General features: G+C 43.7%; 1 protein-coding gene across 2 annotated transcripts in view; it reads left to right on the top strand.

Moving 5' to 3' along the window:
• Nucleotides 1-944: 944 nt before the first annotated feature.
• The window catches only part of FHIT (fragile histidine triad diadenosine triphosphatase), a 921710-nt gene continuing 905337 nt past the window's right edge, over nucleotides 945-17317 (top strand). For both annotated transcript variants that reach the window (XM_064156965.1, XM_064156966.1), the window contains exon 1: nucleotides 945-1039. The gene's annotated coding sequence lies outside the window, so the exon portion shown is untranslated. The remainder of the gene's footprint in view (nucleotides 1040-17317) is intronic.

Raw genomic sequence — 17317 nt, 5'->3', positions numbered from 1 at the left:
CAACTACCTGAGGGGTGGTTGTGGCCAGGAGGAGGTTGCTCTCTTCTCTCAGGTGGCCAGCGCCAGAACGAGAGGACACAGCCTCAGGCTGTGCCAGGGGAAATTTAGGCTGGAGGTGAGGAGAAAGTTCTTCCCTGAGAGAGTCATTGGACACTGGAATGGGCTGCCCGGGGAGGTGGTGGAGTCGCCGTCCCTGGAGCTGTTCAAGGCAGGACTGGACGTGGCACTTGGTGCCATGGTCTGGCCTTGAGCTCTGTGGTAAAGGGTTGGACTTGATGATCTGTGAGGTCTCTCCTAACCTTGGTGATACTGTGATACTGTCCTTTGTATGGCTCTTCCTCCGTTTGCTCATGTGCAAAGGCTCTCTCTTCCACCTGTTTCCCTCCTACATCAGGCCTTCTAGTTTCTAATTATTTATGGCTCTGTTATCTTAAGCCAAGTGCATACTTTTGTGGCGGCTGTGCAAGGACGAGTGCAGCTCCATTCAAAGTCCTCCTTCCCTCCATCTGTGGCCTCTTGCCACGAACTGGTTGGATCACACATATATTTCTCACAGAAATTTGATGGCAGTAATCCATCTCTGCCTCCACTGTGGGCCAAGAGCGGGTCCCAGGGCAAAAGCAGAAGCATGGGACACGCTCTGCGATGCCACTTTCCCTCCTTGTAAAGCTGCGCAAAGGGCAGCAACTTGCGAGCCTTTTTCCTATCAAACTGTTTCAGGCGCAGCTGAGCCCGGGCACAGCCAAGGCCCAAGCCGTGGAGTCTCCTGCTCTGGAGAGGCTCCAAGCCCGCCCGGGCGCAGTTTCGTGCGTGGCCGTGCTGCACTGGGGCGGCAGGGGTGGCGGATCTCCCGAGGCGCCCGCACGCTCCGCGCCCCGCTGCGCCTCCGCGACACAGCGACGCGCGCGCACCGCCGCCGCCCGCCATCGCCGCAGCGCCCAGCGCCGCTCCGCGCCCGCCTCCTGCCGGCCGCCCGCCGGGCTCCGCGCCGCGGCACGCCTCCGGTCCGGCGCCACGCCTGCGTGGTAGGAGAGGGAGTGTAAGTTTCCATTTTGTGTGCTTTTCTCCCCTCCTTCGGCTTGGTCGCTAGCGGAGCTTTCCAGCGGGGAGGAGAGCAGGGGGAATCGCTGAGCTGGCGCTCGCCGTCTTCCCTTGCGACCGGCGGCCGCTGCTGGCCTTGCTTTCTGTTCTGTCAGCGATCGGGGCTGAGGCCGCGTCTCTGGCCCGTCCTTCCCCCGCTTCTTCCTGATGGCGTATTGAAAAACTGTTTCGGGGATGCTTAGCACTGGTTTAAGTGTTTTATGTGATGGGAGTGCCTGGTCCTCCGACCCCTCCAGGGGTTTGCGTTTGGCGGCGGGAGGGCAGTGATATACAGAGGCTGCGCTGCCATTTCCTGCTGTTGGTATTCGTCTGTCTGCCTTTGACCCCGTCACCTCCGAACTCGCCTGCCTTTGGCCTCTTGGCGATCAGTGGGAGGGACCTGCTTTCTCGGGTGAAGCCTGCTAGTTAGTCCTCTCGGTCAAGTGAATGAGTCTTCACAACGACCTGCCTGTGTTAGGGTGGCAGAGCCTGGCCAGGCAATCCGTGTGGGACGGGAACACAGAGGCACTGTCGGTGCTTTGCCCAAGTGATGCATCTGGTGCTCTTAGCACCGGTTCGTGAAGGATTTTAGCTGAGCCTGGGTAGCCTCTGTGACAGAGCTACAAAGCACTTGTGGTTTGGGTTTTGTTTGTTTTTTTTTGTTTGTTTTGTTGTTGTTTTTGCTCCTTTTTAATTTAATTTTTGAAGTTTCTTAGTAAATCACTTCGGGAATTAATTAAAATCAAGATGGAGAGTTTAAACAACCACCCAACCCTCAAACAAACTCCGAAGTACTCATCCTGTAGTAGTAATCCTGTTCTTGGTTTTAGGCTAAAGCTGAAAAAAATAAATGTGAGCATGGGGAGGTTCAGGTGAAAATTGCTTTTGACGAGGAAAAAAAAAAAAAAGCAGCTTAGGCTTAAATTAGTTTTGTGCAGTTTAATGTAATTAAAAATCTTAAATGATAACATTCTTGAAAAGAGAATACAAAGTTCAGCGCCAGGAATAATTGCACACAGTATGGCATCTGTAAGCAGTTTTCTGAGTAATTAATTCTCAACTGTTGGATGTTGGTGATTCAAATAAGACATTCCAGAGCATGTGCTAAGGTCTTGTCTACTTAATTCTAAATTGAATTGCTGAAATGTCTAATGGAAAAAAAATGGCAGTAAATACTTTGCTTTTTTTCCGCAGGGTGAGATGTCTCTTATCTCCAATAAGTAGCAGGCCCCCCCCTGATTTCATAACCTGCTTTCACATTGCCTCTAAAATGCAGTTTTAGATATACTGAGTAGTTTGAAATCTTTTGAGCGACAGCAGAGTCCTATTTCTGTCTTTGAAAGTTACATTCTGTACGAAATGAAACTCTGCACACATGCACACACTGTTCTCCCCCACCCCTTGTGTGTGTGTGTGTTGGGCATAGAATGGTGGTAAAAGCTGAATTTAGTTCACTTGTCAATTCTGCCACTTGCTATGAAACCTTTAGGTGTATTTCAGCTTGGAGTATTTTTAATGTCTCTTTTTTTCACTTTGTAAGATATTTGGGGAGTTATGTTTCCAATCATAGCACTTCTGATGCAAGTTCTAATTCAGTCTCTTCAAAACATGCTGTTTGTAATAACGCTAATTTGATTGGTATTATAGTCTCAAGGAAGAAGAATTAAGGCAGCAATATGTGAAAACTCTGAGACCTACTTGTTTTATTTATTAAACAGTGGTTTTGAGTCTATTTTAAAGATGTTTGTTGCTCATCATTACCGTTTATGTTTCAAGTCTCTGAAAGCAGCGCCATGAGTGTGTTAAGCTGAGACTATAGCAATAGTAAAATAGGCTCACAGTTGTGTTTGCAGATTCTGCTGACTTTTCTAGTGGCCAAGATGAGCCAGCAGTGTGCCCATGTGCCCAGGTGGCCAAGAGAGCAAATGGCATCCTGGCCTGCATCAGGAATGGTGTGGTCAGCAGGAGCAGGGAGGTCATTCTGCCCCTGTACTCTGCACTGGTTAGACCACACCTTGAGTGCTGTGTTCAGTTCTGGGCCCTCCAGTTTAGGAGGGACATTGAGATGCTTGAGCGTGTCCAGAGAAGGGCAACGAGGCTGGGGAGAGGCCTTGAGCACAGCCCTACGAGGAGAGGCTGAGGGAGCTGGGATTGGTTAGCCTGGAGAAGAGGAGGCTCAGGGGTGACCTTATTGCTGTCTACAACTACCTGAGGGGTGGTTGTGGCCAGGAGGAGGTTGCTCTCTTCTCTCAGGTGGCCAGCGCCAGAACGAGAGGACACAGCCTCAAGCTATGCCAGGGGAAATTTAGGCTGGAGGTGACGAGAAAGTTCTTCCCTGAGAGAGTCATTGGACACTGGAATGGGCTGCCCGGGGAGGTGGTGGAGTCGCCGTCCCTGGCAAGGTTGGACATGGCACTTGGTGCCATGGTCTGGCCTTGAGCTCTGTGGTAAAGGGTTGGACTTGATGATCTGTGAGGTCTCTTCCAACCCTGATGATACTCTGATACTGTGATATTTTGGAATGTGGGGAGACTTGGAGGATATAGAGACGATGTTGGAAACAATGGCATGCGTCAGGTCATATAACTTCATGTTGAACACAGGATTATTCACTTGTCTTGCATATTACACTGTGTATGTATTTACAGGATTTGCCTTTTTAGAGTTACAGTGTGTAATCCTCTCACACTCATTTTGTCATCTGTCGCACGAATCCTTTTGTGAAGTTGCAGTAAATAGAATTATTCAGTCCTATGCATGCCATCCTTCTCTAGTGTCTGCAACTCCATTTGTGTCAACTGCATTTTATTTATATAACTTTATGTATTTATAACTTTGTCAATTTCTGCAGTAGTTATAACCAAAACCATTCCCACTTCGGCCTTGTCAGCTGATTTGTTTGTAGTGTCTTTAAGTTGTATGTAAACAGCTTCAGACAAATTGGTAGTGTTTACTACAGAGGCCCAAATGTTTATCTGTTATGCCTGCAAGAAAACCCTTGTTGACTTCCCATAGTTCAAACTTCAATACTAGAGTGATTGCATCACTTTCTGTGTTGATGCAGTCTTATTGGTGAGCATGCAATTAAATTTTGTTGATGCTCTCAAAACAACTGTTGAAAAAGCTTCTGCAGAAGTCCTTAATTAAGACTAATTTCTCTTCTCTTCCCTTACATGTAAAGACAATATGTTGTATTCTTACAAGGAGAGAATGGAGAGCTGTTAAAAAGAGCACTGCTTTTCAGCTTGTTTAGATTGTAAGAATGAACTCCATATAATGGAAGGACCCTAAAAGGAGATTTCACAGGATGTACTTTCTCAGGCAGATGTATCAGAACAGGAGGCCTCAAGTTATATTCAGAGAGCTGTAGACATATGGATAGGTCCTGGTCATAGTTGTGGTAAGGGAGTGAAGAACTGAATGCTTAATTTGAGCATATTAGACCTTGTTTTTTGAAGAATAGCATCCCACCCTCAGAAGTTGAAATTGTCAACATAGGAAATCCTATTACTAAGCAGCACAATGTACCAAAGATCTGTTTTCTATTTCACTGGTTTTCCCCTGTCATCAGGTGAAGCACAGGAGATAGACTCTGCAAACTTAATGAATATTATTTCATGGGTTTTCAATTTTACTTATGTTGCTCTTCTGTGATGTTCCACCAGAAGTGGGTATCATTGTGCTGATTTCAAGGATTGGGTACAGTAATCAGATGATTAGTTAGCTACATTTTAGTAGAATTTTTGTCTATGCTCAGCCAGAGAATCTGCTTTGGTTGACAAATGGAACATTAAGGAATCATCTTTAATTCTTAGTCTGCTTAAACTTTAGGTGGTGGTGAAGGAGGAGCTTAATCAAAATAGGAATTAGACAAGTAGAGGAAAACTAGCACTTTGGAGGCACATCTTGCAGTAATCAGATTATTGTAATTGTGGGCAGTATGTTACTGACCTGTCTAAGGAAATGCTTTGTTGACCAGACTCCCTTTAATTGCAGTAATTATAAGATTCTTTTTCTTCCTCTTGTTATATATGGGCTGATGTCACAGACCAAGCAGACTTAAAAGCAAAGCAGGGTTTCATATGGAATAAGCAAAACATCTAACACTATTTTTGAACTTTATTTTCCATTGTTGACACTATCCTTGTTAAAGTCAGCCACTGATTCTGGACCTTTCCATTCCTAGTTGTTTTTCCAGATTTTACAAGATTACTTCAGCTTGCTTCTGCCAGTTGTTCTGCTTAATCTGCCAAGTTTCAGCTTCCTTGGAGCAGAACGCAGGCAAGAGAGTGTTCTGATACACATGTCAAGCAAAATGTTCTCCTTGCAAATATTTGTAATGAAGACCAAGGAGTACAGAATATGAGAGCTTGGAAGTATAAGTAGCTGTAGAAATACTGATGTTTGTCTTTGAGATGCCATCTTTCTAGATTAAAGTTTATTCTTGCTTTGTATGTGCATATCATGGAAATGGGGATTGTGGTGTAAAGACCTAAAATGCTAATTTGTCTTTGTGGAAGTGAAAGCTTTAGAAAACTGATGTGTTTGCTAGTATTGTCTTCCCTAGAAGAATCACGGATCCCTTTGGTATTAGAAAAGCAGGGATGGCAGGGATGCCTCTCAGCTACACTTGGCTGCTCATCCATCCTGGCCTTGAACACCTCCAGGGAGGAGGCATCCACATCCTCCCTGGGCAACCTATGTCACTCTCACCACCCTTCTACTGAAGAACTTCTTCCTAAAATCTAGGCCAAAGCTACTTATCCTCAGCTTAAAACCATTCCCACTTGTCCTATTGTTTTACATCCTTATGAAAAGTCCCTTTCCAGGCCTGCAACATAAAAAAACCCCAAACCAACAAACACAAAGCCCCCACAAAATCAGACGTACGCACAAAACCCCCCCAAGCCTCAAAACCACAGGACCCCCCAAGCAAATGGAAGAATTCACAAGAAGACAAAAGGAAATATGGAGAAATTACTGTAAATAATTATCAACATGCAACTCCATAGCACTGTCAAGCATTGGTATTTGCTGTTTCTTCTTAGAATGAACTTGGAAAGGTCAGGCATATTTTAATGGTCAATAATGAATAGATAGCCAAAGTGCAAACTTCAGGCAGATGATGCTTAGCATGGTGATGATTTAATGAATTCAATGTAGGGAAACCAGATATTTGCTGTCATTGACTAATGTTAAAACCCATGTGTGTTGTATACTGTGTTTCCTTTGATGATAAAGGGTCATACTCCATTATGCCATGAGAAACATTATCTTTGGATGGTAGAGAGATCTTCTGGGTAATGTCAAATCTGATTCTTCAAGAACAAACCCTCATTCTGAACTATCAAAATGATACCGTGCTCCTAAAGCCTTGCTCCTTTGGAAGTGGTGGTGTTATTCTAGTAGTAAACCTGAAAAATGTGTGATGGTTTGGGTGTTCCCTGCCCCCCCCCCCCCCCCCCCCCACTTAAGAAAATCACCCAGACTAGACTCAGCTGATCTAGAAATTGAAGAATGAAGCTTAGCACAATATACAAGCAGATATTTACAGTATATACAGCTGTAGACAGAAACGTACAAGTTAAAAGTAATAGAGGAACACAACAGCCCTCTCAGAAACCAGAGTTCCCAGGAGGTGCTCTCAACCACCCTTCCACCTTCTCCTCACCCCTCTACCTTACCCCAGACTTTGCCTGATATTCAAGGTGAGTTTGGAGGATCAGCCAGGGCGGTTAGGAAGCAGAAGTATTAGTTAGGGAGATGGCAGATTAGAGAGAGAAGTGCAACCCAAAGACAGAGCGCAAACTGTTTTATCTGTGTTTGTGTTCTTGTTCTTATAGGATCTCAGCAAGCCTGTGAGTGTAGTAGATGTCACCATTGTTTCCTTTTTACAGCCTATAATCTAATTCTCACCAAAATATCCCAGCTAGGCTCAAACTAGCACAAAATGATAAATGTGACTTAGTGGAAGAACTGGTTTTAACCTTGTGGGCGACACTAATCAAAACATTTTAATTGTGAGATGCAAATAAACCTTTTACTTTTAATCATAATGTGTGCTTTTTCCTCTCAAGAGTTTTCCCTGCAATGCTGAATAGTCACAGTATGGATCATGAGATGTGCAGTATAAAGCAGCCAACTCAACAACTACATTTATCAGCTTCACATGCAGAGTATAGATTTTCTGTATTGGCACTGCAGGGCTGCCTGTTATTTTATCAGAGTAATGCTGGGGCTTAGTGCACAAATAGTCAAAAACATATTAATTCTTCTAAACCTAAATGCTTTTTAGCATGAACATTTTCATGGATTTAGCAAGGTCTTAGGTTGCTAAAAATCTGATGTGTCTGGTAGGTATTGGCCTCAGAAGGTGCTGTGTTGTTGAGCAGTCACTGCACACTGGCTTGTTGGCATATATGTCAATTTGTTTTCAAAATCGTTTCTGAAATGTTAAAGGATAAAGCTTTAAATTGGCATAGTGCTGACATTTGGCACTAAGTATGCATATTCTTTGTCCTGTTCAATGGTATTATGCAAATGCTGAAAATGAAGTGCCTTCTAAACTGTTCTGCTGGATTGGGGTACAAGTCTTACTGAGAACTGAGGCGTAATGAAGGCACGTTAGAGAGCACTGGGTAACATACAAGGCTCAAATTTGCATTTTGCCCTTTACAACTACCTAAAAGGAGATTGTAGTGAGGCTGGAGCTGGTCTTTTCTCCCAAATTACTAATGATAGGACAAGAGGAAATGGCCTCAAGTTGCGTAAGGGGAGGATTAGGTTGGATGTTAGGAGGAAGTTCTTTACTGAGCAGGTGGTCAGGCACTGGAACAGGCTGCCCAGGGAGGTGATGGAGTTGCCATCCCTGGAGGTGTTTAAAAGGAGAGTGGCTGTGGCGCTTGAGGCTATGGTCTGGTGATGAAGGATGCTGGGATGAAGGTTGGACTGCATGATCCTGGTGTTCCTTTCCAACCATAGTGATTCAGAGTGATTAGATGTTATGCTGAGGGATTTGGTTTAGTCAAGGACTTGTCAGTGTGAAATGATCGACTTCAGGAGCTTGAGGGTTTTTTCCAATCTAAGAAATTCTGTGATTTAGCTTCTTTTAAGATTGGGAATCAGTCTTCTCTTAATTATTACTTAAACTGATAGGAAGTAAATTATTTCATAGTGTTTTTTTTTATTTTTTAAATCTTTAGTTGGAAATAGCTCTTAAATGACCCTTATGTGCTACCTTTCTAAGTAATGAGTAAAATTATCTGGGACTGGATTTTGTGTTGTTTTCTGTTGTTGCTATTTTGTTTTTTTTTTGATGGTGTACCTGATTCTTACCTCCTTCTCAGTAATCCACTTGAAAAAATAATATAAGCCACTTTAGATTTATATACTTGTGATCTTTGGCATCTCAATTAATCAAACCCAGTAGCTTCATTATATGCTTCTTTAATACACAGTAGCAGAGCAACCAAACTGACAGTCTTTAGATTCCTATGTGAAGGAACTTTGAAGTTACACTTGCAGAGATATGTGTGTCTCCTTTTTATTTCTTGTGCTGGGATATCGCCTAATGATTTCAGGCTTTCAGTTTCTTTTCAGTGCATGTTGTATTATTAAATATTTAAGAATTATATGGTTGTGATGAATACTGTTTTGGAGTACCAGAATTGTACTCGCGGAGAAGTTTTGGCTTTAGAACATTCGGGTTTAGAAGGAGCTGGGGAAGGAGAGAAGGGAGCTTGCCTGAATGTAAGGTTTATAAATCTCAGGCATATTTTTGATTAAGGAGATATTTTGGTTTTGAGGAAAATGTGTAGTCTAGTTTAAAATATGATTTGGTTCACATATTTACCAAGAAACCCCCCCACAAACAGGCACATTTCAAATGAGGAGCTAATACACTACAAAGTATTTCACAAGAACTATGTCAGCTCTCATTGCTATGCAAAGCTGCATAGACATTGTATTTAAATCATCATGAGACTACAGGGATGTGATTGTGCTGTGAAATGTTGATTGGTGAACTGTTGTGCCTATTGGTGTGCAACTGCAAGCAGATTATCAGCTACTATTTGTTGTTTAAGTTGTCGTTGCAGGCTTGTGTGAGAGTAGTCATTTGCGTCATAAAAACTGCATCATTATTTATGTAGCACATATTATTAAATATTTAGACTATTTGTATTGCAAATCTATTAATTGTAAGTTAAGTATTGAACTAGAAGAGTATCTTTGGCAGTTGGGCTGTAGTAATTAAACTGTTTATTGTGGGGGTAGAATCATAGAATAGAGTTACAGAATGGTAAGGGTTGGAAGTGACCTCTGCAGATAATCTAGTCCACCCACCCTGCCTACACAGGTGCACTTAGATTGGGTTGCACAGAAACAAGTTCAGGAACTCAGGCAGGAACACAGTGGGTTTTTAAAGTCTCCAGAGGAGACTCCACCTCCACAACCTCTCTGAGCATCCTCTTCCAATGCTCTATCACCCTCAAAAGTAAGAAGTTCAAGTGAAACCTCTTGTGTTCAAATCATAGAATTTACAATGGAAGATCATAGAATCAACCAGGTGGAAGAGATCTCCAGACTCATCCAGTCCAACCTAGCACCCAGCCCTGTCCAGTCAACCAGACCATGGCACTAAGTGCCTCATCCAGGCTTTTCTTGAACACCTCCAGGGACGGTGACTCCACCACCTCCCTGGGCAGCCCATTCCAATGGCAAATCACTTTGTCTGTGAAGATCTTCCTTCTAACATCCAGCCTATACTTCCCCCAGCACAACTTGAGACTGCGTCCCCTTGTTCTGTTGCTGGTTGCCTGGGAGAAGAGACCAACCCCACCTGGCTACAGCCTTCCTTCAGTAGTTGTATACAGCAATGAGGTCACCCCTGAGCCTTCTCTTCTCCAGGCTGCACACCCCCAGCTCCCTCAGTCTCTCCTCATAGAGTTTCCAGGCCCCTCAACAGCTATGTAACCCTTCTCTGGACACCTTCCAGTTCCTCAACATCTCTCTTGAATTGAGAGGCCCAGAGCTGGACGCAGTACTCAAGGTGTGGCCTGACCTGTGTTGAGTATGGGGGAAGAAAAACCTCCCTCCCTAGCCACGCTGTTCCTTATCCAGGCCAGGATGCAGTTGGCTCTCTGGGCCACCTGGGCATGCTGCTGGCTCATCTTCTTGTGGGCTTGCAGTATGTGAAGGGAACCTACAAAAAAGCTGGGAAGAGACTTTTTAGGCTCTCAGGTAGTGACAGGACCGGGGAGAATGGAGCAAAGCTGGAGGTGGGGAGATTCAGCCTGGAGCTGAGGAGGAAGTTATTGAGCATGAGAGTGGTGAGAGGCTGGACTGGGTTGCCCAGGGAGGTGGTTGAGGCCCCATGCCTGGAGGTGTTTAAGACTCTGGCCAGGCTGATCTAGGGTTAGATGTCCCTGCCCATGGCAGAGGAATTGGCATTAGATGATCCTTGTGGTCCCTTCCAACCCTGACCGAATCTATGATTCTATTGTATGATTCTATAATGAACCTTAATGCAGTTTCAATTTCTCTCATGTTTATTTCAAAGTGATCCTGTATGATTTTGCAAGATCAGTATGCTTTACATTGTCAGACTGTGTGTTGGTACACAGTGATCAACTCCCCTCTCAACTTTCCTGATAAGCTATATAAGTTAACTCCTTATTAGGAAAAGATGAGGATATCAGATAGCTGTGGCAGAAAACAAACTCCAGGATAAAACCCTCTGTGAGCAAAGGAGAGAGAAAAAGAACAGAGTAGTCTGGTAGAAGAGGAGCATGCTTATTCTTATAATCAAAAAGGCTTGGCTGATCTGCAGCAAATTCAGGTAGTTAATCAGTGGCACAGCAATGGTGTACTGCTGTTGGATCACACCTTACCATGTGTTAGCTCTCAGCCACACTTGTTTTAAACGATTTTTAAACCCTCTTCTGTTCCTTATTGTCTCAGAAGCTATGTCGTAATGTTAGCTCTGATCTGAGCACAGATAAGGTGTCAAACTCTGTCTTTAGAAACACATTAGATTTGCCTTGCTGCTCATACGTAGTACAGAGGGGTGATGGTTCTGTAAGGAAAGAGCCAATGAAGAAAATTAATTTGTGAGCCATACACAGTGTCAAGTTCCTTTAGTTACCAGTATTTACTTGGTACTTCCTTTTGGGCTGCTCTGTTATGAAAGTGGTTTGGTAAATTGAACATCTTCTCCCTGTAACTATTCAGAAGTTGAGCTTTAAAACCAGCTAGGCTAAAAGTGACTTAACTAATGCCATTAGGTTAAAACACTGCATTTGACAAAGCTATATTGTACTATTACATCCCTCTAACAGAGTTTGGTTTTGGGGTACATAATGAAGAGTTCTGTTCTGCTCATTGTTTGTGTCTCAGAAGTACCAAAGCCAAACAAAGCATTTTAGAAGTGTCCTTGTTTAGTTATATCTTATTCTTATGTTGTATTTTCCAGCTTGGGCAGGACCCTAATGCCACTGCCATTGTGGAAGATCTGATCTGCATGTTCTGAATCCAAACAGGGCTTTCAGCTCTCCATGTTGTTTATCCTCATTCCATCAGCCATAAATAACACAACTACTTGCAGTAAGCTGATTTGGAGGTTGTATAAATGATAAACTTGCTTTGTTTTTCCAAGTGCTACAAGCCATGGTCAGCTTTGCTGGCTGATAAATGGCTTATAACCCTTCTTTTAACATCTGTCCTTCTGGAAAGGAAGATATTGGCAGCTGGTTTCAACTAATGGGTAGTTCTGAGAATTCTGTTCTTTGTAAGTAGTGATTTTTACTACTCAGCACTGCTTGCCAGATTATTTATGCTGCAAATATCGCTTTAATTTATTTAAAATGGTTTTAATTTTCTTCATGTCTGAAAATCCAAGATAATCAACATGTCTGAGAAGCTTTAAATAGCCTACTCTATGTTAGGTGATCAGGAAGGCAACTATTGGCCACTCTTACAAGCTCCAGTTTTAAAAATAGTTGTCTAACTTACATGTTTTTTCTTCAAGGTGTCAGCTCTTCAGTTGACTGACAGAAACTTGTGTAACTGGCTGAAAGGGCTTTTCTCTTTAGAGCAGGATTGCACAGGGGAGTAGAGTTTTGGAAGGAATCATTGCTGAACCTGAGACTCTTAGGACTGTTGGCTATTGCAGAATATATTTAAAGATGGTTTTATTTTGGTTGAATGTTGTCTTTTTTTCTTAAGTAGTTTTGTCATCTTTGTGTTGCTGCATGGAACTGAGACAGACTAATATTGTGCAAATCTGATTAAAATAATCTGTGCTGTTTCAAAGGTCAGGCACACTTGGTGAATTTGCTTTGAAATGATTTTGTTTATTCTGTGTACATATGCATCCTGAGCTCTATAAAGGTCAGGAGAGGAGATTCATTTTGGAATTTAAAGAAGATAAGTTTTTACTGCTACTAGTCCTTGTTAGTTTCATTTGAACTAATGAAGATTGTTTGCCTTTGTTTTTTGTGGCTGTCAGTTTTACTCCTATAGCAGAGGTCATTTATAGTGATCAGGTCGATTTGAAAATAAAAGAGTAATGCATCTTAATTTTTGATTATGTATCACAGGCTCACAGGATGTTAGGGGTTGGAAGGGACCCAAGGAGATCATTGAGTCCAGCCCCCCTGCCAGAGCAGAACCACACAGTCTAGCACAGATCACAGAGGAACATGTCCAGACAGGCCTTGAAAGTCTCCAGAGAAGGAGACTCCACAACCTCTTTGGGGAGCCTGTTCCAGTGCTCTGTGACTCTTACAGTTAATAAGTTCCCTTGTGTGTTGAGCTGGAACCTCCTGTGCTGCAACTTAACACCCATTGCTCCTTGTCTTATCCCAGGGAGTAGTGAGCAGAGCCTGTCCCCACCACTCCTGACCCCCAGCCCTCAAATGTTTATAAACATTTATTAAATCCCCTCTCAGTCTTCCCTTCTCCAGACTAAGCAGCCCCAGGTCCCTCATCCTCTCCTCATCAGGCAATGTTCCAGTCCCCTGATCATCATCATAGCCCTCCGCTGGACCCTCTCCAGCAGATCCCTGTCCCTCTTAGACTGGGGAGCCCAAAACTGAGTACAGTATTCAAGATGAGATCTTACCAGGGCAGAGTAGAGGGGGAGGAGAACCTCCCTTGATCTGCTGGACACACTCTTCCTAATACACCCCAGGTTCCCATTGGCCTTCTTGGCCACAAGATCACATTGCTGTGCCATGGCTAACTTGTTAGCCACCAGCACTCCCAGGTTCCTCTCCGCAGAGCTGTTCCCCAGAAGATCACCTCCCAGCCTGTACTGGTGCAGGTGTATGTTATCTTAAAAATTAAGTACTATTTGCACAAATTAAACATTAGACTTATTTGGGTTTTGGTTACTTGACTTGCTTCATTTGCATGCCAACCTAACATTCCTCTAGCCAGAAAAATGTATTTAAATATAGACAGTCTTTAATTGTCTCTTGCCACAAATGGCTTAATAAAATAGGAGTGACAGTGCAATTGCTTAGACTTTGTCTTGCTTATTAATGTTCAGGTCGACTTGCATAACCACAAAAGGATTTGTGTGTGTCAGTGAAGCATAACTAATTATAGTTTTCAGTCATACTATCAATGGCAATTAGTAAGGAATTGGGCTTCTGTGAAATGCAGACAAACTGCATCCTGATTTGTGTCCTAAAAAAGGCTGTTGCACAAGTCACTTTGTGTTGTTCTTCTGCCTATACAACGGTAGCAATATTTTTGTTGACTTAGAATCATAGAATCAAGCAGCTTGGAAGAGACCTCCAAGATCATCCTGGCCAAGCTAGCACCCAGACCCATCCAGTCAACTAGACCATGGCACTAAGTGCCCCATCCAGGCTTTGCTTCAACACCTCCAGGGATGGCCACTCCACTACCTCCCTGGGCAGCCCATTCCAATGCCAATCACTCTCTCTGCCAGCAACTTCCTCCTGACATCCAGCCTAGACCTCCCTCAGCACAACTTGAGACTGGGTCCCCTTGTTCTGTTGCTGGCTGCCTGGGAGAAGAGACCAACCTCCACCTGGCTACAGCCTCCCTTCAGGTAGTTGTAGACAGCAATGAGGTCTGCCCTGTGCCACCTCTTCTGCAGGCTGCACACCCCCAGCTCCCTCAGCCTCTCCTCACAGCGCTGTGCTCCATGCTCCTCACCAGCTTTGCCACCCTTCTCTGAACACATTCCAGTACCTCAACATCTCTCTTTTACAGTAAATCCTACCACTAAAGAGATTTTTCACAATAATAATTGTTCACTTAAACATGAGAAACTTGATCAAAGTTTACATTCACTTGGAAGGTCTCAAGCTGTTTAACCAAATCAAATTTTTCTGTCAAAAGTAATCTGCTTCTCTCCTGACTTCAGGACACAAAACCTAGGCGAAGCAGAACATGCTTGTTGAACAAACATCATATCACAACTGGCCAAAAATCTGTTTTATTGCATGATTTATAGAAAGGAAATGCATATTTTACAGTGCCATGAAAGGGCAGAATTTTTTCTGAGTCTCTGTTTATGGGCAAAAGAATACAAATCTCATGTGGGAAGTTGTGGCTCCTTCTTTGTAAGTAGAGCACTAATTTTCCTTGCCGAAGGTTAATTTAGTATATATTCATTCAGCAGTCACTTCGGTTTGTGTGGACATAAACAAGCTTGAATATTAGTAGCAACAGATTGGTCACATAGGTTTCTTTGGAGTTTAAAAAATTGCCTTAGTAAGTTGGGTATTTGACCAGGCTGGTTGACTTTAATTTCATATGGCAAAGAGCTGACCGCAGGGTATGTGTGCTTTGAAAAGCACAGAAGGATGGTGCTGCCCAGGCTGGTGGAGCGTTTGCTTGTGGAGTTTTGCCAAGATGCTGTTACTGCTTTGAGGTTCTTATTTTTCTTGCCTGCTTCTTACTAATTAGTATAATTTGTCTGCCTTCCTCCACTGATTCATTGTTGTTAGTATCATGCACTGTCTTTTCTCTTTACCAAAATGTCAAACCCTGTGAGGAGAGGCTGAGGGAGCTGGAGCTGTGCAGCCTGGAGAAGAGGAGGCTCAGGGGTCATCTCATTGCTGTCTACAGCTACCTGAAAGGAAGTGGTAGGCAGGTGGGGGTTGATCTCTTCTCCCAGACAACCAGCGATAGAACAAGGGGACACAGTCTCAAGTTGTGCTGAGGGAGGTCTAGGCTGGATGTTAGGAGGAAGTTGTTGGCAGAGAGAGTGATTGGCATTGTAATGTGCTGCCCAGGGAGGTGGTGGAGTCCCCTTCCCTGGAGGTGTTCAAGAAAAGATTGGATGAGGCACTTAGTGCCATGCTCTAGATGACTGGCTAGGGCTGGGTGCTAGGTTGGCCTGGATGATCTTGGAGGTCTCTTCCCACCTGATTGATTCTATGATCCCTGGGCACACTGCTGGCTCATGTTCAGCTACTATCTACCAGCCCCCCCAAGTCCCTCTGTGCCTGGCTGCTCTTCAGCCACTCTGTCCCCAGCCTGTAGTGCTGCTTGGGGTTGCTGTGGCTAAAGTCTAGAACCCTGCACTTGGCCTTGTTAAATCTCATCCTGTTGGCCTCTGTCCACCTATCCAGCTGGTCAGGGTACCTCTGCAGGGCTCTCCTACCTTCCAACCGATCCACGCCTGCTCCTAGCTTGGTGTCACTTGCAAACTTACTGATGCCGGACTCAGTCCTCTGGTCCAGATCATCAGTTTGTTGAGTTCCACTTTGTTATGGAGCATGTAGACTATCTTCAGAAAGTTTGAAGAAGATGCTGGAGAATACAAAAAGTAAAGTAGTGTCAGTGCTGATGAAAAAAAATCAGACACAAAAAAAATCTGATAACATTGTATAGCTTCTCGTGAACGCTTAAGATTCTCATTAGTCCAACATCAGAAGACTAATGAATATTAATGAATGAGATCAAAGACATTTAGAAATCAAAGCTTGTAAACAATTATTTTTAAGAATTATGTAAGGTTTTAACTGCACAAACCCATGAGTCTTCTTAACTGAGCTGCTCCATGTGTTTTTCTAGAAAATCTTTTTCCTGAAAACATTTATGTTGAGCTAGAAAGGTAATTCTGTAATAGAAACAACCCTGAAAAAGATGCCTATCAAAACCTGAATGGTATAAAATGGTTTGAATGGGGCATATTGAAATAGCTATAAATTCAGATGTGGAATCTAATAGACTGGGAATTTGAGCTTGGCCACAGTCCATGATTTGAACTTAACTAAGTCTGCCAACATGAATTGTGAAATATTGAGAAGGAAATTTCGTCTGGATGTCTGTTCTGCGGTTTCTTTCTGTGTTTCTAGTCCCTTTGGAGAGAAGCTATCTGTGCTGAAATGTACATATTGTAATTCTGTTAAGGAAAGTAGTTTTGTGTGTCATTTAATAAAGATTCTGATGGTTGAATGTCAGAGAAATATCAGAAGGATAGAATCATTAAGGTTGGAAAAGACCTTTAGGATCGTTAAGTCCAACCGTAACTTAGCTACCGTGACCACTAAACTATATCCTGAAGCACCACATCTACACGCTTCTTGAACGCTGATGAGGGACGTTCCTGGTAACATCTCTGACCCAAGAGCTAGGGAGGCAACAGACTTCCCTCTGTGCTCCTCATGAGGGAATCACCTACAACGATCCCTCTCCTTTTTTCTTATCACAAGTAATCCTAATGTGTGAGGCTGGCTGAGTCCTCTGGATGGACCTTCATCTACTTTTCTCTGTACCTGGCCCTCCAGTTGCAGAGCAGCACACCTGTTGTGTCAGGGCAACTGGGCGGGTGAGGGAGGCTGAGATCCCTCCGTCTTTTAGGAATTCTCCTTTTGCCTGGTGGCAGGAGGGGAGAGGATCCTCTGCCTCATGTTGAACCTGCATCTGCTGCCTTTGCCTCAAGCTGTGGTCTATTTCTGTCTTGCATTCCCTGATACCCTTCAAACTTTCCAGTTTCTCTTCCAGCTATGCCACCTGGCTAAGCAGATCATTGACCTGCTCACACCTCACACAGGTGCTCTCTATGCTGTCCTCTGATACCAGTGCCAGGCTCAGAAGCTCTCTGCAACTGGATGCTTGAACAGCTACATGTGTCTTGGGGACCTCCATTTGGGTTCCCAAATTCCTTGCAGCAAGGGCTGGATCTTCTTCTGGGAAGGGATCAATTACAATCAACTGAGCTCACCCCTGTGCTCGGTAAGCAGTGTGAGTT

Source organism: Pogoniulus pusillus, chromosome 16 (genome assembly GCF_015220805.1).
Source record: "Pogoniulus pusillus isolate bPogPus1 chromosome 16, bPogPus1.pri, whole genome shotgun sequence".
Lineage (NCBI taxonomy): Eukaryota > Metazoa > Chordata > Aves > Piciformes > Lybiidae > Pogoniulus > Pogoniulus pusillus.
The sequence above is the reverse complement of the archived record's forward strand: the minus strand, read 5'-3'. Positions and strand labels throughout refer to the sequence as shown.